Below are 23,595 nucleotides of genomic sequence, written 5' to 3'. Positions count from 1 at the left end.
ATATCTCAAAAATTTTAAAAGTGTGGATTTATTCAAGAGGGAGAGGGGGAGGGAAAGGAAGATGGAGAAGAAGAGAGAGAGAAAGAGTGTGGGGAGCAACCCAGACTAGACTGTTACTGGAATTAAGACTTATTCTATGCATCTGCTCTCCCACAATATGGCGCTGAGAAGGGAGTAACAACTTCTACGCAGCTGCTTCTTGCCAGCTTGAGTGATGACCTGCAGGAGCTGATCCTGCTCCTGATTGGAGGAGAGCAGCGTACTCGGCGTGTGGGTAGCAGAGTTGGGATTGGTGGAAGAGGACTATAAAGGAGGAGAGAGACAACATGCACCAGGAACATCTAAGGGGAACACCTGAGGAACATCTGAGCAGCCCCCGAGAGAGCCGGCCGGCGGTGTGCCGCTCCCCCGCGGAAGTGGGGAAAGTGGCAGGGGGAACCGCCCTTCCACGGAGGTGGAAGGGTTGGTAGCCAACCCGGGAAGAACCAGCAGCAAACCCGGGGAGGGCTGAGCAGACAAAAGAACAGCACAGGGTCTAGTGTTGTTCCTCCGCGAAGAGGGGGAGCGACATAATGGTGCCGTGACTCGGATATGAAGCCTAGGCAGGGTTTAGTGTCGTTCCTCCAAGAAGAGGGGCAGCGACAAAAGAGAAAGAGAAAAGAGAGAGAGAGAGGGAAGGAGAGAGAGAGGGAAGGAGAGAGAGAGGTATCTCACATCCATTGTTTTTGTTCTCCAGATGCCTGCAGGGCCAGCAGTGGGCCAAGCAGAAGCCACAAACTGGGAACTCAATCCAGGTCTCCCACAAGAATGGCAGGAACCCAACTACTTGAGCCATCACTGCTACCTCCCAGGATCTGCATTAAGAGGAAGCTGGAGTCAGGAGCTGAAGCTGAGCCTTGGATCCAGGTACTCAGATATGGGATGCAGGTGTCTTACCACTCAGATAAATGTCCACTCCAGAAATATGTCAAATTTGTTTAGGATAAGACGTTTCTCTTCAGGTGAATCATTGGAACTGAAAGGTTTTGGTTAAGTATTAGGGCAGTAGATCCATGGAAGTTATAGCCTCAGTTTATTGACAAATAGCCTAAATGGCTTTATTTGATCAAGCCTCACCCCAGGACACTGAACAACAGTATCTGGCCTCAGGTATGTGAAGAGAGAGTGGAGTGGGAATAGTAATCCTTCCTTTTATTCCTGTAGAAATCTCCTAATTGCCTGGCATGATAGCATGGATAAGAATCAGCACAGCTGTGATGAGTGTAGGTAAGTTCAAATAATACTGAATTTACCACCCCATACTGAAATTCTATTTGTTACACACTCCTATTGTAGTGGTATGGCTGGTGCACGGTGACTAGGACCTTCTCTAAGTCGTCCAATACCAGCAAGACTCTATTAATTCACGAGCCAAGGTGGTTATGGACAACAGAATAGACTTTGATTATCTGTTGGCAGAACAGGGTAGCATTTGTCTTATGGCTAATACTTCTTACTGCTTATAAATCAGTAATTTGGGGAAGGTAAAAACTGAGTTGGAGATGACCCAAAGTCAGGCAAATGGTTTTCAGGTTTACATTTCACAATTCCCCAGACTTATTTTATATTAGTCTCCTTAGTTGGCTTAATCTAGGCACTTGGGATTCCTGATTCTCCAAATAACCTGGATGGAATATTATCTCAAAATGACAGGAGTGTCTTCAAGCAAAGCATATCCGTATGGGTTGTTTAGAGGTCCAATGAGACTCACGTTCATTTTAAAATTTGGGAAGTAGTAGTCCTATCAAATTTGATAAACTTTATTTGCTCTTAGGCATCTGAGTAAGACTAGGGGCTGAACTGTTGGGAAAGGCAATTATGTGCAGCTTTTTTGACCCTTACATGGCTACATGAGAGTGCAGTTTAGGCCTGAAACATTTTGTAGTGAAAGGACTCTAAAAACCTATACTGGGAAAATTGCCTAGTTTGGGGATATCTTTTGATATTCAAGATTTGATTTACTGGGTGAGTAAAATATTGTTATATCCAGTGCTGTGGGTACCGTGTCTTAGTGATCCCAATGCTGCAAATTGTACAGTGGGTTGACATGCTGAGGCTGCTGCTCCTGATGGTAGGCAACAGATATTACTGATTCCAGGAAGAATAGGTACAGATAATTGAGGTTCTGACTCGTTTGCATTGTCTTAAATAATTATGAGGCAAGGCCATGAATTGAGAATTGAATGTTGAGAGATGTAAGAGGTCAGAAGCACATGTAAAATTGTCATCATGGAGGATGAAAAAGCAGACACACAAAGGAAATAGAGTAGGACTGACTGGTAGTGTGGAGTGTCCATGAAATTTAGGACTAAATTTTATGTGAGTATAGTTGCAAGCTTTCTTCTTCTAGACATATGAAAGTACTTCAAAGAGGTTGTGAAGAAATGGAATGAAAAGATAAGTTCATTTTGGTGCAAGAAAATTTTGAAATCCATACATAGTTTTTCATAATATTCATTTCCATGGACTTTTTGAAGGCCCTACATATGCATGAATTTCGAGAAGTTTTGCTCCAAAATGAAGTTATAATGAACTATTCCTTACTAGAAATCAGATTGTGTTCTTTATCTATGGCTGCATAATAAACTACCCCAAACTTAGTGCCTTAGAACAAAACTATTAGTATTTCTCATGGTTTTGTGGGTTGACAGGCTCGTTTTTCTGATTGGGTTTACTCATAATGCTGCATTCTGTTATCAGATCTACAGAGTGGATTCCAGTTGAGCCAACTGGGTCAGCTGGGCCTCTCTTTCAGCATGATATTTCATTTCTGGCTTCTTCATGGCAGGAAATATCAGGGCAGTATTCCAATAGGTCAAATCCTAAAGTCCAGACGTCTATTAAGTCTTTGCTTCTATTATACGTGCTAATGTTTCTTTGTCAATAACAAGTCATATGGCCAATCCCTGAGTCAAGATGGGAGAAAGATACAAAAGTGTGAAGACACATAATTGCCAAGTGTGAATCATCAAGGCCAGTGCTTTAATGATCTCTGACAATCTGCTTTTATTAATTCTTACACAGCTTGGACCAAAGGGATACATCAATCCCCTTCTACTTCATTAAAAAAAACCTACTGTGGTAGTTATTTTATATTTCCCACTCTAGATCAATTTTTCAATCTTTTCCACTCTACTTTGTGCTTCAGGAAGCAGCCTCTTCACTTTTTTCCTGCTTCCCTTGCTTCTTTAGGCTCAGAGGTGGTATATCCATGAAAGTATGATTTAGGCAAGAAGGGGTCAAAGGAGTAGGGGCAGAAAATCTGAAAGTTTACTTGCTTGAGCTTGATTTTTAGAGAATGTTACAGGAAAGCTTGTCCTGAAATATTGTACTCAGGGTGCACCAGATCACCACAAACAAGGAAATCTGCAGGACAGCAGTTTTAATCAGATTTTTGGAAATGTGGTGTAGTAAGATGCATTTTGCTTGGGTAGGAGGGACTTCCTCTTCTACATTCTAGATGTGTATTATAAGCAAGAAGGGTCCTCCTGCTATCCTTTTAGTACATCATGGGCACTTCTCTTGCCCATGCTATAAAACCCTTGCTATAAAATCCCTGGAAAATCCCTTGTTTGGGAGGCAGTTTCTTTAGGGAATTGTACCTTCCCACTATCTCCTTTATTTATTTCAAGTAAATAAAGCTGTCCTTTAAGTAACTTCCACTAGAGGTTGATTCTTTGGTGATATCCCAAGTGAATGGACCCCTTGTATCTGCTAACAAAAATAAAGCTCAACTTAGGCCCAGGATGATATTCTATCTGGTTTTCTTATACCTTGCCCACCTTGTAAACACTCTTACTTTATTCATTTCACAAATTTTCCATTTGTTTCATGTTGGGACCCTGACATATTTAGCTGTAAATTCCTGGTTTAATGAAGCAGATTTAGGTGCATTTGAAAGCATACACACATGCACACACACATACATATATAATAAAGAATATCCTTGTCAGCTTTGGAAATTGAATTAGTCTTTCGGTTTCTATGTACCAGACTGACCTGATGGTGAGTACTTTTTTAAAATCCCATTCTCCAACATTATTCAACATTGTCTAAATTAAAACTGTTTTTCAGTATGTCCTTGGGTAGCACTTTGCATTTTCCTTTCTATTTTAGAGTCTGAAAAATAAATTACAGGCAGTATTAATCAAAATATTCAGATAATTCTTATGCACTGTTTATAAAGGCTGTAAACAAATAATTGCTTAGAAACTGGCTGAAAATGTTTATGGTAACTGAATTTCATACCTTGTTGGTAGATTTTATACATTGTTGTTGGTTATAATTTTTTTTTTGTTAAGATTTTATTCATTTACTTGAGAGGTAGAGTTACAGACAGTGAGAGGGAGAGGCAGAGAAAAGTCTTCCTTTTTTTAGTTCACTCCCCAAATGGCCGCAGTGGCTGCAGCTGCACCAATCTGAAGCCAGGAGTTTCTTCCAAGTCTCCCACGAAGGTGCAGGGGCCCAAGCACTTGGGCCATCTTCTCCTACTTTCCCAGGCCATAGCAGAGAGCTGGATTGGAAGAGGAGGAGCTGGGACTTGAACCGGTCCCCATATGGGATACCAGCACTGCAGTCAGAGGATTAACCTACTGCACCATGGTGTTGGCCTCATTGGTTATAATTTGTTACAAATACATTGGCTGTTTCACCCTTTAGCTTTACAAAATAGCATCATGTGTTATGTATTTTAAACTGGTTTTAAAGAAGTTTATAATTATTTAAATGACAAATAGATGCCAAACTACAGTTTATTCAATAATATTTCAAGTGGTTTAATCCACTTGAAATATCATTAATTTTTCAATACACTAAAAACTTTTGACAGTTATTTTTATCATGCAATCGATGTGATGACTCTATTATGACTATTTCATAATTTCATAATTAAAAATATTATTATTAAGGATCAAATGCCATGAATGGCTGAGTGATTTCTTTTAGTGAAATGAAGGTGGAGTTGGGAATGTGTTTGACCAAATGATGTTTGGCTTCCTGGATATATACTTCAACTTGACTTTTGTCACACTGGTTCCTATTTTCCTGTGATGTTCTGGATGGCTTATAACAGATGTATAAAAAAATTGAATGCTATCAAGGCCATAGATTCAGAAGATTTTAGCTCCAGATAGTTATTTAATGGCATGTCATAGGTAGAATTTTCTCAGCTCATATTATATGAGTAATTAGACTTTGTCAACTGTGTTAAATGGTTGCATAATAAAGGTTTTGAACTACAAGAAAACACAGAATTTCTTCCTTTAAGATATTGAGACACAAAAAATAGAAAATGAAAGATGTCATATTTTTCCCCAGAAACCTTTTATTTAAGGAATACAAACTTCATGCATTGCATAAATACAACTTTAGGAACGCAGTGATTCTTCCCACACTGATTCTTCCCCAAGTGTGCCTGCCCCCCACCCCTCTTCCTTCTCCCTCTCTTATTCTTATTTTTTACTAACATCTATTTTCAATTAACTTCACACACATATGATTAGCTCTACACTAAGTAAAGAGTTCAACAAATAGTATGAAAAAAAACAAACTGTTCCTCAACAGTCAAGAGAAAGGCTGTTCAAAGTCATTGCATCTCAACTCATAGAATGGCAAACGCCCAAAACAGCACTCCTGCCTCAGAATCAACCCTTGGGACATTTGGATCTGACTAAAAGGTCCATGAGAGTCTCACAGGCATGGAAAGCCATGACACGGTGGCAAAAGACAATCTAAATGAAAGATCCTGGTGAACAAGACCCCAGCAGAAGGAACAGGCCATCAAGGAGGGAGGCGCCTTTCTCTGAAAGGAGGAAGGAACCCCCACTGTGATATGGCCTTGACTAAACAAGTTCACAGTTGGTGAACTCAAGAGGCTTCAATAGCCTAGACAGCTCATAGCAAGAGTCTCGGGTGATTGCTGACATCATAAATAAGAGTGCCAATTGTTAAATCAACAACGGGAGTCACTGGGTACATGCTCCCCACGTAGGATCTCTGTCCTTAATGTGTTCTACTATGAAACTTAAAAACAACACTACTAGTCGAACAATACCCTATACCTGGTTCGGTTGTGTGAGTACAGCCTGTTGAAATCCCTGCTTAGTATATACTAAGTTGATCCTCAGTATATGAAGGTAATTGAAAATGAAATGTGATGAAGGGCGGGATGGGAGAGGGAGTGGGGGAGGGGAGGGCCACAGGAGGGAGGGAGGTTTGGGGGGGAAGCCACAGCAATACAAAAGTTGCATTTTATGTTCTATTTAAAACTATTGGTTGAACTCTGTAATTAATACACAATTACTCTTAGGTGTTTAATTAATGCTATAACTAGTACTCAAATAGTATTTTACACTTTGTGTTTCAGTGTGGGTGCAAAATGTGGAAATCTTTACTTAATATATGCGAAATTGATCTTCTGTATATAAAGATAATTGAAAATTAATCTTGATGTGAAGGGAAGGGGAGAGGGAGTGGGAGAGGGGAGCATTGTGGGTGGGAGGGAAGTTATGGGGGGGGAAGCTATTGTAATCCATAAGCTGTAATTTGGAAATTTATGTTCATTAAATAAAAAAAAAGTCATTGCATCTCAAAGTGCCAATTTCACTTCTACAGATTGCCTTTTAGGTGCTCTATATTAGTTATCACAGATCAGGAGTAACATATGGTATTTGTCCTTTTGGGACTGGCTTATTTCACTTAGTATGGTGTTTTCCAGTTTCATCCATTTTGTTGCAAATGAGAGGATTTCATTTTTTTTTACCACTTTGTGATATTCCATGGTGTACATATTCCCATAATTTCTTTATCCAATGTTTAGCTGATGTCCATTTGGGTTGATTCAATATCTTAGGTATTTTGAATTGAGCTGCAATAAACATGGAGGTGCAGATAACTTTTTGTTGTTGTTGTTGTTTTTGTTTGTTTTATTTCCCTTGGGTAAATTCCCGGGAGTGGAATGGCTGGTCATATGGTAAGTCTGTGTTAAGATTTCTGAAGTATCTTCACACTGTCATCCATAGTGGCTGTACCAGTTTACATTTCCAGAAACAGTGGATTAGGGTACCTTTTCCCTCACATCCTCAACAGCATTTGTTGTTTGTTCATTTCTGTATGAAAGTCATTTTTTTAACTGGGGTGGGGTGAAACCTCATTGTGGTTTTGATTTGCATTTCCCTGATGGCTAGTAATCCTGAGTGCTTTTTCATGTATCTGTTGGCCATTTGGACTTCCTCTTTTGAAAAGTACCTGCAGAATTATTCACAGGTACTTAAATCCAATTGAAAATAGATTCCAGTAAAAAAATAAGAGTAGGAATAATAGAGGGAAGATGTGTACAGTTCGGTACATGTTCCCACAGACTTACCCCTAAGGGTAAATCTAAAAACTTGCCATTGGACTCCAAAGCTCATTAAGCTGGGTGGTAGTAACGCCATCTTACATATTAAAATGATCATTTTAGGGTGTAACTGATCATATAGATAGGATTGTCAAAGGGATCACATAAATAAGACCAAGTGTCTGGAATAACAAAAGATAGAATTAAAAAGGAGAGAATGATCCAACATGGGAAGCAGTCCACAGAGCAAACTCATAGAATGACAAACTCCCTAAACAGCACTCTGACCTCAGAATCAGCCCTTAAGGCATTTGGATCTGGCTGAAAAACCCATGAGAGCATTTCAGACATGGAAAGCGAAGACAATGGCAAAAAATGATCCACATGAAGGATCTCTGTGAATGAGACCCCAGTGGAAAGAAGGGGCCATCAAAGAAGGAGGTACTTTTCTCTGAAGGGAGGAGAGAACTTTCACTTTGCTTATAGCCCTGTCTAAATATATTTGTCTACACTGCTGCAAGAACCACACAAAGGATCCTTGTAGCCCTCAGTGTAAGCATGGATCCCACCACAATGATCCTCACCAGGGAATCAGAGTGCCCCAAGCATGTGGAGACACACAGTGAATGCCCAAAGACCTAGCCACTCCCTGAGCCCTCCCACTCAGCCACGGTGTTTTCACAGTCCCAGCACACAAGGCTCTCACAGTCACAAGCACCCAGTCCCCTGTCAACGCTCCCATCCAGACTCAGGTGTCTCCTCTCAGCTCATAGTCTGGCATACAGACACGATCTGGCACAGCTGTTACATATGTCCAAAATGGCACCCGCAGTCTATCAGCTAGTTACAGGACACTGGTGCCAGCTGGTCAGGGAGAGAGAAATGTGGTCCCCTTTTTCCTCCTCTAGGTTGGCAGGTAAACAGTCCTCCACAGAACTTCAAGCCAGACTCACGCCAGGCTTTTCCCACAGCTTTATTGCCAGTGACTTGGGCTGCTGCAGTCTCATCTCACCTCACTCTCCAAAGCTGATACTAAGACTCTCAGCTGCTGGGTCCTGAGTTGTGCATGTCCACACCTTCCATGTAGGTCCATAATGTCTCTCTAATGTGCATGTAGTTTCCTCTGCCACTTTTTCCATAACTCTTCCCTGAGACTGTACTCCATTTTCTTTTATACTATCTTCCCCTAGACTAGAGCAGTAAGCTCCCTCCTTATTCTGCCATCCTGAAAACCTCTCCAAGATGTCATTTTAAGAATGATACATTGGAAATCAACTTATTTGGGAACAGTTATGTTAAACACAAAGGTTCATCAGCATTGATTTATATTATATGTATACTTTATCTACATACTGCATAACCTAGAAATAGTCATCAATTGTTTGCTATATTTAAACTTTGTGGCTATTAGAAAACCTCTGAATTAAAATACATTAAAGAGACACAACAATGAATAGCAGTGAATAAATTGTGGTTTAAAAAAAGTCAGGAAAAAAGGCATCTTGTAGACAAATGAGAAATTTGAATTTGAATTGGATATTATATCATATTAAGGTATTAAAATTTTGATAAACGTGTTAATATTATTGTGCCTAAGTGAGAATCTTCTAATTCTTAGAATATATGTAATGAGAGCTGACGCCACGGCTCACTAGGCTAATCCTCTGCCTTGCAGGGCCGGCACACCGGGTTCTAGTCCCGGTCGGGGCGCTGGATTCTGTCCCGGATGCCCCTCTTCCAGGCCAGCTCTCTGCTGTGGCCAGGGAGTGCAGTGGAGGATGGCCCAAGTCCTTGGGCCCTGCACCCCATGGGAGACCAGGATAAGTACCTGGCTCCTGCCTTCGGATCAGCGCGGTGCACTGGCTGCGGGCGGCCATTGGAGGGTGAACCAATGGCGAAGGAAGACCTTTCTCTCTGTCTCTCTCACTGACCACTCTGCCTGTCCAAAAAAAAAAAAAAAAAAAAAAAAAGAATATATGTAATGAAATGTTTTTGGGTAGGGGCTGGCACTGTGGTACAGCAGGTTAACACTCTGACCTGAAGTGCCGGCATCCTCTATGGGTGCTGGTTCAAGTCCCGGCTGCTCCACTTCTGATCCAGCTCTCTGCTATGGCCTGGGAAAGCAATAGAAGATGGCCCAAGTCCTTGGGCCCCTGCAACCACGTGGGAGAGCCAGAGAAGCTCCTGGCTCCTGGCTTCGGATTGGCTCAGCTCCGGCCATTGCAGCCAATTGGGGAGTGAACCAGCAGATGGAAGACCTCTCTCTCTCTCCCTCTTCCTCTCCCTCCCCCGCCCCTCTCTCTCTCTGCCTTTCCTCCTTCTGTGTAACCCTGACTTTCAAATAAATGAATAAATCTTTAAAAAAAAAGAAATGTTTTTGGGTAAAGACTCAGAATGTCTATATCTTACTTGCATTTGGCCCAGATAGATCTATCAAAGGATAGAAATGATCCCTGAAATAATAGTCTTCAGATTAATCTGTTTATCATCTATTTTAATACATATATTTCACATGCATTATTTAAAAATTTATTTACTTTAATTTTACTTGAAGGGCTGAGAGAGAGAGAGAGAGAGAGAGAGAGAGCGATCTTTCACTCACAGGTTCAATCCCCAAATGCCCACAATAGGAGGAACTGGTCCAGGCTAAAGCCAGGAATCTAAATCTCAATCTAATTTCCCAAGTGGTTGGCAGGTAATAAAGTACTTGAGTCATAACTTCTGCCTCCTATGGTATGCATTAGGAGGAAGCTGGATTGGAAGCATAATCCAGGGACTATATGATGTTATGCAGGTATCACGATGTGTGTCTTAGCCCTTGAGCCAAATATCTGCCTCCCACTTAAAAAATGATCCATTTAGAAATGCCCAATGGTGCCATTAACAGGAGTGTCAGTTTGTTAAGTCAACAACAGGAGTCACTGTGCACTTACTCCTCGTGTAGGATCTCTGTCCTAAATCTGCTGTACATTGTGATTTAATGCTATAACTAGTACTCAAACAGTATTTTACACTTTGTGTTTCTATATGTGTGCAAACTGTTGAAAGCGTTACTTAATATATACTAAATTGATCTTCTGTATATAAAGATAATTGAAAGGCCAGCGCCACGGCTCACTAGGCTAATCCTCCGCCTTGCGGCGCCGGCACACCGGGTTCTAGTCCCGGTCGGGGCACCGGATTCTGTCCTGGTTGCCCCTCTTCCAGGCCAGCTCTCTGCTGTGGCCCGGGAGTGCAGTGGAGGATGGCCCAAGTACTTGGGCCCTGCACCCCATGGGAGACCAGGATAAGTACCTGGCTCCTGCCTTCGGATCAGCGCAGTGCGCCGGCCACAGTGTGCCGGCCGCGGCGGCCATTGGAGGGTGAACCAACGGCAAAGGAAGACCTTTCTCTCTGTCTCTCTCTCTCACTGTCCACTCTGCCTGTCAAAAAATAAAAAAAATAAATAAAAAATAAAAAAAATAAAAAAAGATAATTGAAAATGAATCTTAATGTGAATGGATGGGAAGAGGGAGTGGGAGAGGGGAGGGTTGTGGGTAGGAGGGACATTATGGGGGGGAAGCCATTGTAATCCATAAGCTATACTTTGGAAATTTATATTCATTAAATAAAAGTTAAAAAAATGCCCAATGATTCAGGAATATATATGTATATATGAAACATGTATATGTATATATGAAACACATGTATGTTTATATTTGTGTGTACATACTTCATGTGTGTAACTAGTTCACAATATTCTCTTCCCTTCCTGTATTGCGTATGTGTATAGGAAGGGAAGAGAATATTGTGAACTAGTTACACACATGAATACGCAATACAGACACATATATACAATAAAACAAAACAAATATGGTAATTTATTAACAATTATTTAATCCAGGTAGTGCATATAAAGTATGCATTGATGGCATTACTTGAATACAGGAGATGTATAATGAAAGTTATCCACTATTCTTCCAAGTTTCTTATATATTTAAAATGTTTTTATATGTTTAAAAATTGGGATCGAGAAAGGGAACTCTATGGCAGAGACAGTGACTTGTCTCTTATTATCCATTTTCCCCTTCTTTTTAGTAATACTATGAATTTACTTGGGGTTTCAAGGTGCCCAACTGGAAGTCAAATTTCCTACCTTGCTCTGAATCTGACTGTGGCTGTGTGACTAAGCTCTAGCTAGAAAGATTTAAGTGGAAATTTTTGGGCAAGATTTTTGGGAAGACCTCTTAAGTAAAAGTATCTTTTATCTTTCTGTCTTTCTTGCTTTTCTCCCCACTGCCTGGATATGGATAAAAAGACTAGAGCTGTTAGAAGCATCTAGGGTAATAAGATGACCTTGGGAATGTAGATTACAATCTAGTGAGGTGCAGTAGGTAGAAGTCTGGTTCTCTGATGACTGTGGGTCTCATAAAAAATTTTGGACTGCCAAACTCTGTGTTTCTGGCCATGTGGTGTTTAAGGCATATTATTTAGAGTATTCTGTTACATGCAACCAAAGTTAATCCTAAGTAACCCAAAGAGAAAGCATACTAACAAGGGAATGGTGTTTAACATATGCATACATTATGATGAGAATTAGGATATTTACTTGAGCAAATTGAAGTCTGAAGCAATTTATGCTCTTTTTGACACTTTAGGGAGAATATGTGGAGACAAATCTGATGGTGACATTTCTGAAGGGTGCTTCACATGTTAAAAGCCAGTCTACTGCTTTTTATTCATTTAGAAAAAAAGAAATGAGATAATGCCAGTGCAGATCCCATTGTATTTAAAAAATTTTATTAATATAAAAAGAACAGATTTTATACATTCCATAGGTACAGTTCCAAGAAGACAATCACACTTTCCTCACTTCCCTGTTCCTCTTGACCATCCTCCCTCCCTCAGCTCTCTTCTTCAGTTTTTGCAAGGGCATAATTTTAATCCACTCTAATTCATAGGCTTAATTTGCCACTAATCATAGTATTCAACAAGTAAAAAGTAGGAAGACCACAGTTCCACAAGAGTACAAACATGAGCTAAAAATGACAATCATATCGTTTCATTCCTATACTTTTTTGTATTCTATTTTAACTGCTACATATCAGAGAAAACATATTTGTCTTTTTGAGACTGGCATAATGGTTTCCAGTTGCATCCAATTTTTATGGCTAAATAATATTCCATAGTGTATGTATACCAGATGGACATCTGGGTTGATTATACATCTTAGCTATTGTGAATTGAGCTAAAATTACTTGGGAGTACAAATAATTCTTTCATATGCTTAAGTAATTTCCTTTGGGTAAATTCCTAGGAGTGGGATGGCTGATTCATATGGCAGATCTACTTCAGGTCTCTGAGGAATCTCCATACTGTCTTCCAAATTGGTTGCACTGGTTTACAGTCCCACCAACAGTGGGCTAGGGTATCCTTTTCCCCACATCCTTGCCAGAATTTATTGTTTTTTGATTTTTGGATGACAGCCATTCTAACTGGCATGAGGTGAAACCTCTCTGTGGTTTTGATTTGCATCTCCATGATGGCTAGTGATCCTGAGTATTTTTCTTATATCTGTTGGCCATCTGTATTTCATACTTTGAAAAATGTTTATTCATGTCCTTTGCCCATTTATTGACTTGATTGTTTGTTTTGTTGTTGAGTTTCTTGAGTTCTTTGTAGATTCTGGCTATTAATAAGTTGCATAATTTGTAAATATTTTCTCCCATTCTGTTAGTTGCCTCTTCACTCTATTGAGCGTTTCCTTTGCAGTGTGGAAGCATCTTAGCTTAATGTAATCTGATTCATTTGTCTATTTTTGCTTGGATTGCCTGTGCTTCTGGGGTCTTTTCAAAGAAGGCTTTGCCTACACCAATGTCTTACAGAGTTTACCTGATGTTTTACTCTAGTAATTTGATGGTATCAGTTCACAGATTTAGAACCTTGATCCATTTTGAATTGATTTTTGTATAAAGTATAAGGTAGGGGGCCTTGTTTCATACTTTTGCATGTGAAGATCAAATTTTCCCAGCACCATTTGTTGAAAAGACTGTCCTTACTCCAGGATTTATTTCAGCTCCTTCGTCAAATGCTAATTGGTTGTAGATGCATGGGTTAGTTTCTGGGGTTTCCATTCTGTTCCATTGGTCTATATGCCTATTTTTGTGCCAGTACTAGGCTGTTTAGATTTTAATTGCCATGTAGTATGTCTTGAAGTCTGCTTTTGTGATGCCTCCAGCTTTGTTTTTGTTACTTAAGATTGCTTTAGCTATTAAGTGTCTCTTGTATTTCCAAGTTAATTTTAGCATCTTTTTTTTCTAGATCTGAGAAGAATGTCATTGGTATTTTGATTGGGATTACACTGAATCTGTAAGCTGTCCATCTGTAGTATGTCCATTTTGATGAAATTAATTCTTCCAATCCATGAGCATGGAAGATTTCCCCATATTTTTGTGTCTTCTATTTTTTTCTTTAGTGTTTTATAATTTTCGTTGTAGAGATATTTGACATCCCTGATTAAATTTATTCCAAGTTATTTGATTTTTTTGTAGCTATTCTGAATGAGACTGATCTTAGAAGCTCTTTTCACCCATGGCACTGTCTGTATACAAAGGTTATTGATTTTTGTGTGTTGATTTTATATCCAGCAACTTTACCAAACTCTTATGAGTTCCAATAGCGTCTTCGTGGAGCCTTTTTATTCCCCTATTTAGAGGATCATGTCATCCGCAAATAGGGATGATTTGACTTCCTCCTTTCCAATTTGTATCTCTTTAAATTTTTTTCTTGCCTAACAGCTCTGGCTTAACCTTTCATAAGTATATTCAATAGTAATGGTGAAAGTGGGCATCCTCAGAAAATTGAAAATAGATATACCATAATATAGATATAGATAAATAGACATACCAACCCAGCAATCCTACTCCTGGGAATTTACCCAAGAGAATTAAAATCAGCAGATGAAAGAGTTATCTGTATCCCCATGTTTATTGCCACTCAATTCACAATAAGCTAAGATATGGAATCAACCCAGATGTCTACAAACTGATTACTGGATATGAAATTATGGTATGTATACACTATGGAATACTACTCAGCCATGTAAAAGAAAGAAATCCCATCTTTTGCAACAAAATGGATGCAACTGGAAACTATTATAATTAGTGTAATACACCAGTCCCCCAAAGACAAATACCATATGTTTTTCTTGATCCATGATAACTAGAATACCAATGATTGTATACAGCCCTTGTCTCTGCTATTGAGGAACAGTTTTTTTTTCTTCTTACTATTTGTTGAACTCTTTAGTTAGTGTAGGGTTAATTAGTGAGGGTTAATCTTACAAGTATAAAGTTAACTGAAAATAAGCCATTGTAGAAATTAAGACTATATGTGTAATTCTTTCCTAGGTTTTTTTTGTTTTGTTTTTTTTTTTTTTTTTTTTTTTTTTCTGTTCTTTCATATCATGTTTCAGCTTGTTTTGGAATTGTAAGCCCAAATTTTCATCTGTTCTATGTGTTTTCAACATCTATGAGGATGACATGATACTCCTTATCCTCTTTTTTTTTTTTTTAATAGTAACTTTGTATGCATGGACTTTGACCTTTATTTTTTTGTTGCTCATTTTTTTAAATTCTAATGCAATGTTTTAAAAAAATCTTTAGAAAATTTTATTCATTGTCTTGAGAGGCAGAAAGACAGAGAGCAAAAAAAAAGTTTGATCTAACAGCTGGAGCTGTGCCAGGGCCAAAGCTGGGAGTGATACTGCAATCTACATTTCCCAAATGGGTGCCTGGGACTCAACTGTTTGAGCCATCATCATTGCTTCCTAGGGTCTTCATTCATAGGAAGCTGGATTCAGGAGCCAGGGTCAGGGCCAGGAATCAAATTCAGGCAATCAGATGTGGAGCACAGGTGTCTCAATTGTTAACTAAACATTGACCCATGTTGCTCATTTTTATATAAAATTAATTTTCCTGCCCTTTTGAAAGCAGACTATTGCAGGACAGGTTTTCTAACTTCTTAACTCTGGAATTCCCTTTTCTTTTATGCTTGTGAAGTCTTAAACAATATGATAGCTCATTTTTTAAGCTCTCTGAGTTTTGTTTATCTTTTCCATTTCTACATGAATCTTTTCTTTCCTTTTTCTCTGTTGTCACTGTGTTACTCAACTTGATTCTACCCTCAGCAGTTTTTCCTCAATGTGGGGCTATACCTAAGGGTCTTTTCTTCTTAAAGATTTATTTATTTGCTTATTTGATAGGCAGAGAGAGAAAGAGAGATACAGATATACAGATAAGAGATAGATAGAGCGAGCAGCCTCTTCCATCCACCATCCAGTGGTTCACTTTCCAAATGGCCAGTGATATGGGCTGGTCCAGGCTGAAGCCAGAAGGCTGTGAAACTGCATTTGGGTGTGCCAATAGTTGGCAGGAGCCCAAGCACTTGGGCTATCTTTCACTGTTTTCTTTTTCTCTCTTTCTTTCTTTTCCTTCTTTTTTCTTTCTTTTCCTTATTCTTTCTTTCTCCTCCTCCTCCTCCTCCTCCTTCTTCTTTTTTTAAGATTTACTTACTTATTTGAGAGGCAGAGTTATAGAGAGAGGGAGAGGCAGAGAGACAGGTCTTCCATCTGATGGTTCACTCCCCAAATGTCTGCAACAGTTGGAGCTGGGCCCATCTGAAGCCAAGAGCTTTTCCCAGATCTCCCATGAGAGTGCAGAGAGTTGGATTGGAAGAGGAGCAGCTGAGACGTGAACTGGTGCCTATATGGGACGCTGGTGCCACAAGTGGAGGCTTAACCTACCATACCACAGCACTGGCCCCTCTTCCACTGCTTTTTAAGGCAAATTAGGGAGCTAAATCAGAAGTGCAGCCAGCACTGAAAATGTCAATTTGATATGGAATGCTGGCATCACAAGCAGCTGCTTATCCTGCTGTGCTACAGTGCCAGCCTCTACCTTGGGATCTCTTAGCTGTGAGGGATCCACATAAAGTTAATGGAGAATGTGCTTAAAAATATATATGATCTCCAGCCGGTGCCGCGGCTCACTAGGCTAATCCTCCGCCTTGTGGCGCCGGCACACCGGGTTCTAGTCCCGGTCGGGGCGCCGGATTCTTTCCCGGTTGCCCCTCTTCCAGGCCAGCTCTCTGCTGTGGCCCGGGAGTGCAGTGGAGGATGGCCCAAGTACTGGGCCCTGCACCCCATGGGAGACCAGGAGAAGTACCTGGTTCCTGCCATCGGATCAGTGCGGTGCGCCAGCCGCGGCGGCCATTGGAGGGTGAACCAACGGCAAAGGAAGACCTTTCTCTCTGTCTCTCTCTCTCACTGTCCACTCTGCCTGTCAAAAAAAAATGTATGATCTCAAATTTTTTTGCATCAAAATAAACATCTTTTAATCCCATTTTCTCACAAACTTTTTGAAGGACCTTTATATATACGGTCAAGATTGTTCCATCCCCTTCCAACCTTAATACAGACCCCTGATATTAGGATGTACAAAAGCGTTCCTAGTTTCAGGTACTATTCTTAAACTGACCCTTTGAACTTTCCAGTGAACACCTGTTGGCTCTTTTGAGATTCTCAGATGAGCTGCCCTTAGCTTTTCTTCACATCCTTCTGCTCTTGCAGCTGTTGTTTATGCCTCTATACTCACATTTTGGGGTGGCCTATCACTTATTTTTGTTGTAGGTTTTTTCCATAGGCTTTTTATATTATTATTATAATTTTTAAAAAAATTATTTATTATTTGTTTGAGAGGCAGAGAGACAGACCAACAGCTGGACAGAGAATTCCTATTCACTGGTTTACTTTCTTTTTTTTTTTTCTGTTTTAATAAAGCTTTTGTTACAAGAACATGTGAAGAACTGGCTTATGTCCAGTTTTCCCACCCCCTGATCTAGATAAACTCACAAATGGTACCTCTCTTCCAAAGACCATAGAGTGTTACAGTTCCGGCCAGACATTGTCCATTCCCACAGCATGTAGTCCAGCAGTCCCCTGTTCTCCGGCACGAAACCACAGACAATGCTGACCCCTATATAGGCCATGGTTTTTTCCCTACATATACCTATGATAACGTTCAATTTGTAAATGATGCAGAGCTGGAGATTAACAACAATAACTAATAACTAAGTAGAACAACTGTAACCATATGTTGTAATAAAGGTTATGCAAATGTGGCCTCTATCTCTGTGTCACTCTGAATATTTTAATCCCTCCTTGTACTGGATGTATTCTTGGACTATGGTTAACTGTGGGAACTGAAACCATGGCTAAGGCAAGGGCGGGGGGGGGGGCCTTTACTCTGGATCTGTGGCTGTGGTAGAAGAAGCCAGACTCACTGTCTCTTTCTTTTGACCCCGCTCTTTCTTCTTCGCCCCTTCACTCCAATCTGTCGGATTTCCATCAGTAAACCCTTTCCCTTAAAAAAAGAAGCAGCAGCAGCAGCAGCCGGAGTACCCTGGAGACCCACTGCTGCAAGTCAACCTGAAGGGAAATGGATAGAAACCTGGAAGGGCCAATGCTGTCTCACTGAGAAGCCTGAGCATGTAGCTGCTCTTGGCTTTTGCTGATCGGGGAGCTGCAATCAAGGGCAGAGGGTCAGGTCATTCTGAGGCAGCAGGTGCAATGTGGAGAAAAATAATAAATTATGGACGGCATGGTGCCTTAGAAGCCATAAAGGCTCAGTGCATTTTCCCACAGCACTGCAGAATTCACTGTTGAAGCAACAGGACTATGATCTTACAGGTAAAGTTACTTAGCATCCAGCTACAAAAAACAGAAAACTGGTCTATAAAAACTATGAGAGTAGCGGTAGCCAAAAACCACAGAATTTCTTGTAGGTAGAGAAAACTGTGCCCATTTTCTTGGCCACCTGCTGAATATTACCAATGGAGAAACCAAGGCCCAAGGAAGGGGTGGCAATCTGGCCAATTCATATGTGGAGGAAGCTCCAGGGCCATTGCAACTTCCAGCCTGATGCTACCCCACTGCGGGCACTAGGGTTTCACAGGGGGCTCGCTGACTACAGGAATGCACATGATAGGAGATTAAGCTCTAAGAACCCGGCTACCTTTAAAGACAGGTTTTCCTGATGGGACAGAAACGGTCCCAGAAGACATGTGAGATCCAGTGAGGAAAAGAGAATGCAGCACATCACTGGCTGAACGGAGCCGCCAGGAACTGCACTGGGTACAGCAGCAGGTGGCCATCTTCCCAGGAGTACAGGTGCTGGTCTCTCATGTTGTAGGCTAACATGGCCAGAACAGACTGGGAAGTTCTGACATCAAAGCTGGCGTTGATCTGCTTTCCTCCTAACAGATCGAAGGCGAACGTTATCCTTGTGTCTTTGGTGTCTGTGACGTAGAGGATCCCGTGGGCGATGAAGGCGTTGCCTGCCTTGGACTTTGGGTAGGTGGTATTGATGTGCTGTGCCACAGAGAAGGTCCTCTCCTCCAGCTGCACAACAAGGAAGCTCGAGCCATCCGCGCTCGAAGCGTAGATGACCCACAGCTCCTGTTCGTCCATAGCCAGGTTGAAGTACGTCTTGGAATTGACGAAAAGGTATTTGCAGTCAAAATACCGGGAGTTTTTAAGCTTCAGCGTTTCAGATGTTTCTTTGCCAAAATCGAATCTCACGATGGTGTTGGAGCCCCCTTTGTGGTAGTAGAGAGAGTTGTTGTACACGGTGTGGCCGCAGCCATGGAAATAGTAGGAGGTGAATGATCGTGCAGCTGCCGTTCAGGAGGACGGTCTGGTCTTTGAATTCCATCACCATGATGCCTGAAAAGTGTTCAGTCACCCAGATGCAGCTGTCGTTCTTAATAGCAGACTCTTGTATCCAAGCCCCAAAATTCTCCTTGACCTTGAAGACTTGTGTTGGGTTCCCAATGGAGGTGATCGTTGATTCTGCTTTGGGGGAGTGATGCTCATTGACTTTCTCATCAACTTTTCCAACCAAGGTGTCATCATTGGGTATGGCACATGTCTCGCCTGGGCACTGGCCATTGAACAGGTTTGGCTGCTGAGGGCCTTTGGATCTTCTGCTTCCAGGGGGCCCTGGAGGCCCTGGGGGGTCTGGGGGCCCAGGTGGGCCGGCTGGGCCTGGGTCACCTTTGGCACCTGCTACAAGCACATCATTGGACGCATCTCCCTTGGCTCCCTTCTGCCCCGGCGGGGCCTCGTTGCCAGTCGAGCCCAGTTCACCGACGTCCCCCCTCTCTCCCTTTTCCCCTGGATTTCCTGTGGCTCACTGGTTCACTTTCAAAATGCTCACAGTGGCAAGGCTAGGTCAGGCTGGAGTCAGGAACCAGGAACTCAATCCAGGTCTCCCATATTGAGATCACCTGCTGCCTTCCAGGATGTACATTGGCAGGAACCTGAAATCAGAAATTGAGCTGGTACTTGCACTTGGGTATTTGGATATGGGACGTGGGCATCCCAATCAGTGTCCTAACTGCTAGCTCATGTGCCTGCCTCACTTTATTGGTTTTTATGGTTAGGTTTGTGGAGATTGAATAACCATGCCTCTGCTGCAATCCTTCTCAGGAATGTCTGTGATTTGTGTTTAAAAAGATGTGAAGTCATGCTCATGGCTCACGGTTTAGCTTGCTAGTGTTGCCATAACAAACTACCACAGAATAGGTGACTTAGTGTTCCTTATTTATTTATTTAAAATTTTATTTGCTTATTTTCACTTTATTTAAAAGGCAAAGTGAGAGAGACAGAGAGAGAGAGAGATCTTCCACCTGCTGGTTGACTATCCAGATGCCCTCAGCAGCAGGGCCTCAAGCTCAGAACTCAATCCAGGTTTCCTAAATGGGTGCCAGGGACCTAAATACTTGAGCCATTACCTGTTGCCTCCCATGGTGTACATTAGCTGGGAACTGGACTCAGAAGCAGAGCTGGGTCTAGAACTCAGGCACTTTCCTATGGAATGTGGGTTTCCTAAATGCATTTAACTAGTTTGCCATATGCCTGACCCAACTGAGTGGCTCAAACCATTTTCGGGGCTGCTGTTGTGGTGTAGTGGGTTAAGACGCCCACTGTGATGCTGGCATCCAACAACAGCCCAGGTTCAAACCCACTGCTTTATTTCTGATCCAGCTCCCTGCTAATGTGCCTGAGAAAGTAGGAGATGGCCTAAGTTCTTAGGTCCCTGCCACCCATGTGGGAGAACAGGGTCAAATTCCAGGCTCCTGACTGTGGTATGGTCCAGCCCTAGCCATTGTGACCATTTGGAGAGTAAATCAGTGGATGGAAGATTCTCTCTCTCTCTCTCTCTCTCTCTCTCATTCTGCCTTTCAAATAAATAAATGTGTTTGGGGTTGGTGGTGTGGCTTAGTGGATTAAGCTGCTAGCTGTGATCCATATCCCATATGGGTGCCAGTTCAAGTCCCAGCTTGTCCATTTCTAATTAGCTCCCTGCTAATATACCTGGGAAAGTAGCAGAAGATGACTTAAGTACTTGGACCCCTGCGATCCATGTGGGAGACTTGGATGGAGGTCCTGGTTCCTGGCCTCAGCTTGGCCCAACCCTGGCTGTTTCAGCCATTTGAAGAGTGAACCAGCAGATGGAAGATCACTCTCTCTGACTTCCCACAACCCCCATAACTATGATTTTCAAGTTTGAAAGGCAGAGTTACAGAGGTAGAGGAGGGAGGGAGGGAGGGAGAGAGAGAGAGAGAGAGAAAGAGAGAATCTTCCATCCGCTTGCTTGCTTCTCAAATGGCTGCAACGGCTGGAGCTGGACTGATCTGAAGCCAGGAGCCAGGAGCTTCTTCCAGGTTTCCCATGTGGGTGCAGGGACCCAAGCACTTGGGCCATTTTCCACTGCTTGCCTAAGCCATAGCAGAGAGCTTGGTTGGAAATGGAGCAGCTGGGTTTCGAACTGGTGCCCACATGGGATGTGACAACACAGACAGTAGCTTTACTTGCTATGCCACAGCACTGGCCCCTAAATAAATAAATCTTTAAAAAAAACCCAAATAAATCTTAACATAAAATAAAGAAATTACTTTTGTTATAGTCCAGAGTCTGGAAGTCTGAAATCAACATATGATTGTTTTTTTTGGAGATTGTTCATTCCGTAACATACATCCTTTTATATTTAAAATGTATTTATTAAAAAAGATTTATTTATTTATTTATTTATTTGAGAGAGAGAGAGAGAGAGAGAGAGAAATCTTGCTTTAACTGGTTTATTCTCCAAATGGTCAAAATAGCCAGGTCTGGGCTGGGCTGAAACCAGCAATTAGGAATTCCATTCTGGTCTCCCCCATGGGTTCCAGGGACCCAAATACTTGGACCATCTCCGCTATCTTCCCAGGCACCTCAGCAAGAAGCTGGATTAGAAGTGGACTGGCTTTTTGATATGGGATACTGACTTTGCAAGTGGCAGCTTAACCTGCTGCACCACAATGCCAGCCCAACAAACACATATGTTCTAATTCTCTAATATCTATAGCCATAGCTCTCATCCAGGCTCCTTTTTTAGAGTTCAGACTCTTACCTCCCAGTATCTCCCTTTCAGATATACTTGCCCACCATGTTTATGCTGTCACTGTCTTGCATGGTTGACTGAATAAATTATCGAGTAGTTGTTGCATATGTGGACCCACAACACTTCAAAGAATGCATGTCCAGAATGACACTCATTTTCTTTTCCTTAAATCTTTATTCATCTTGGTAAGTGACACCAATATGGTCACTCAGGTGAGAAATCTGTGGTCTTTTATAAGCTCTTCTCTTTTACCTGCCACTTTGAAGAGTCATGGAGTTCTTTTGTTTCTGTGTGCTTAATGTTTTTTTCCCTATTCTTTCCTTTTGTTTTTTCTATCTATGCCTGCTTCTGTTTTGATTCAGAATCTCTCCTTATTTTCACTTGGATTTTCCTGCCTTAAATTTGCAATTAGATAATTTATTTAGGAATGGATAATATACTCACATGATTCCTTTTTTTTTTTTTTTTTTTTTTTTTTTGACAGACAGAGTGGACAGCGAGCGAGCGAGCGAGCGAGAGAGAGAGTTCTTCCTTTTCTGTTGGTTCACCCCCCAGTGGCCATTGCTGCCTGTGCGCTGCGGCTGGCGCACCTCGCTGATCCGAAGCCAGGAGCCAGGTGCTTCTCCTGGTCTCCCATGCGGGTGTAGGGCCCAAGGACCTGGGCCATCCTCCACTGCACTCCCGGGCCATAGCAGAGAGCTGGCCTGGAAGAGGGGCAACCGGGAAAGAATCCGGCGCCCCGACCGGGACTAGAACCCGGTGTGCCTGCGCCGCAGGTGGAGGATTAGCCTATTGAGCCACGGCACCGGCACTCACATGATTCTAAAACCAAAAGCTTCAATTTGAGGGTGGGCATTGTTATACAGAGATTAAACTATGGCTCACAACATCTGCATCCCATATCTGAGTGCTGATTTGAATTCTGACTGCTCTGCTTCTGATTCAGCTTCTTGCTAATGTGGCTGGGAAAGCAGCAGATGATGATCCAAGCACTTGGACCCCTGCCACTCATGTGGAAGACCTGGATCCAGGTCCTGGCCCCTGGCTTCAGCCTCACCTACTGTCAGCTGTTGTGGGCATTTTTGGGAATCAGCCATTTGATGGAAGGTCTCTCTTACTGTCTTCCCCCTTTCTCTGCCATTCTTCCTTTCAAACAAATAAATAAGTAAATCTTAAAAAAAAAAAAACTCTAGTGAAATGTTCATTCTGAACCCTCTATTTGAGCCACCCAGTTCACTTCCCTGGAGGCTATTAATGTTATCAGTTTCTAGTGTCTCTTTAGAGACATATTTTATGTATATGTTGTTCTCTCATGTATGCGTGCTTATTAAAGTAAAAATACTTTTGCTTGTTCTTTTCTATTTAAATGGTAGGATATGCTGTATGTTATTCTGCAATTAAAAATTAGCAATAACTATTGGATATCATTTTCTGTCAATGCATAAAATGGTTTTTAATAGTTTTACAGTATTCCATTTTATAGATATACTGTTGATGAACATTTATAAGCTATGAATTACCTTGTATGTAACCTTTTATACTTGTGTAAGTGTACCCATAGGATACATTTTTCCAAGTGGAATTGCTGAGTCAAAAGATATGCAGATTTTTAGTGTGGACAGATGTTGCCAAACTGTCCTTCAACTTGTCTTTTGAAGTAGTCTTTTTTTTTTTTTTTTTTTTTTTTTTTTACAGGTAGAATTATACACAGTGAGAGAGAGAGAGAGTCAGAGAGAAAGG

General features: G+C 41.5%; 1 long non-coding RNA gene and 1 pseudogene across 2 annotated transcripts; one reads left to right on the top strand and one right to left on the bottom strand.

The window, feature by feature from the left end:
* The first annotated feature begins 226 nt into the window (after positions 1–226).
* Positions 227–4,729, top strand: LOC149126564 (uncharacterized). 2 transcript variants are annotated; one of them, XR_016233878.1, is made up of 4 exons: positions 227–462; positions 737–906; positions 1,204–1,266; positions 4,417–4,548. It is a non-coding gene; the product is annotated as an uncharacterized LOC149126564 (long non-coding RNA). The 2 variants fall into 2 exon arrangements; XR_016233877.1 differs by having other exon boundaries at positions 231–462; positions 4,539–4,729.
* A 13,780-nt stretch (positions 4,730–18,509) lies between these two features.
* LOC100344158 (gliomedin pseudogene) overlaps positions 18,510–23,595 on the bottom strand; it is a 54,681-nt pseudogene continuing 49,595 nt past the window's right edge.

The sequence above is a fragment of the Oryctolagus cuniculus genome, chromosome 5, assembly GCF_051225735.1.
Source record: "Oryctolagus cuniculus isolate XC-2025 breed Fujian yellow rabbit chromosome 5, ASM5122573v1, whole genome shotgun sequence".
NCBI lineage: Eukaryota > Metazoa > Chordata > Mammalia > Lagomorpha > Leporidae > Oryctolagus > Oryctolagus cuniculus.
Note: the sequence above shows the minus strand (reverse complement) of the source record. Positions and strands in the feature narration are given on the sequence as shown.